This window comes from Arachis ipaensis, chromosome B05 (genome assembly GCF_000816755.2).
Source record: "Arachis ipaensis cultivar K30076 chromosome B05, Araip1.1, whole genome shotgun sequence".
Taxonomy (NCBI): domain Eukaryota; kingdom Viridiplantae; phylum Streptophyta; class Magnoliopsida; order Fabales; family Fabaceae; genus Arachis; species Arachis ipaensis.
The window spans coordinates 113614147-113615771 of NC_029789.2; positions in this window are offsets into that span (position 1 = coordinate 113614147).

Sequence of the window (1625 nt, forward strand, 5' to 3'; positions counted from 1 at the left end):
AGAGAAAGCAAAAATTGGAATCAAAACATCACAAATGCAGTTTATGAACCAGGAAATCAAAAAGGATAGAAAGCATGCCCTGGCATTCATGAAATGGTTTGGATAAAGCAGAGGAAAACGGAGTTCAAAATACCAAAACCAAAACATGAATGAAAACATTTTACAGAAATTTGGGCAGCATTCCGGCTAAAATTGGATTGTCCCAAAAAATAAACAGCACAGAATAGTTCATATGAATCAAAAATAAAGCTGCAATTACATATAAAGAGTATGATCATGAAAAGTCAGAGTAAAGAGCAGCATGAAATAAGAAATTACAGCATATGAACTAACATCATAGCAGCAGCAGGATTGCGAAAACATAAAGCAATAAACATGAACGGCGCAATTAAACAGACCTAAATCCACTAACCACATCCTAGGCTACCTAACAACCTAAAATCCACTACAGCATGCATATCTAACTAGCCTAAACATGAACATAAACAGAAAAATATGAACTAACTACGGATAGATAAAAGGGTGACGTTCTACGGAACCTGGAAGGCCGTAGAATGAGAGTGGGTAGAAAGGTGGCTGGCGGTGGTGGTGACGGCGTTTGGCGCGGTGGCTGGCGGTGGTGGTGACGGCGGCGTGGCTGTTCGGGGCAGGGGGAAAAGGTTCAGGGGGGCGCGATAATAGGGTTTCGCGTGACCTGGGGGGTTATAAATTTGAATCCACGCGGCCGCATGGGCACGCGGTCACGTGGCTGGTGCGAAATGGGGGGTAACGCGATCGCGTGGGTCGCGTGATCGCATGGAAGGGATAAAAGGGGGTAGGACGCGATCGCCTGGGACATGCGATCGCGTCGCTGGAATTTGTGCTAAACGCACGAATCTAGCATCGTTCCAGCCCAACTCTCTGTCTCCTTTTGGGATTTGTGCAATCCATGCGACGCGATCGCGTGGGATTGATTGGGTGCAAGTGACGCGATCGCGTCAGGCACGCGATCGCGTGGTCATTTCATGCAAGACGCACAATGGCCGCACGATTCCAGCCCAACTTTCTGGTTGTTGGATCCTTACGCCGATTTCCAGGTCACGCGGCCGCGTGGAGGACGCGGTCACGTGGGAAGTGTATTTCGCCATTGACGCGATCGCATGGATGATGCGGTCGCGTCGCGCACCCTTTTTTTTATACAGAATGCAGTGCTTAATGTGAATGCTATGCATAATTCCAGGTTTAATAATAAAATAAAATAAAACTTGAAAACAAGCAAAACGAAATAAAAATTGAAAAATGAACGATCATACCATGGTGGGTTGTCTCCCACCTAGCACTTTTAGTTAAAGTCCTTAAGTTGGACATTGGAAGAGCTTCCTGTTATGGCGGCTTATGTTTAAATTCATCCAAAAATCTCCACCAATGCTTGGAATGCCAATAGCCTCTGGGGTCCCAAACTAGGCATGTAAAGCTTCTGAGCAGCTTCAAACAGATTGTCAAGCTCCCGGGGTGACGAATGTCAGAATAGAATCCATGATCCCAAGCCTTGTGTTTAAATCTGCCTCTGTCTTGATCTATATTTTTCCATCTGGGCGGTTTAGAAAGTAGATTCTCACCATAGTGACCAAACGTTTTCCGAGATC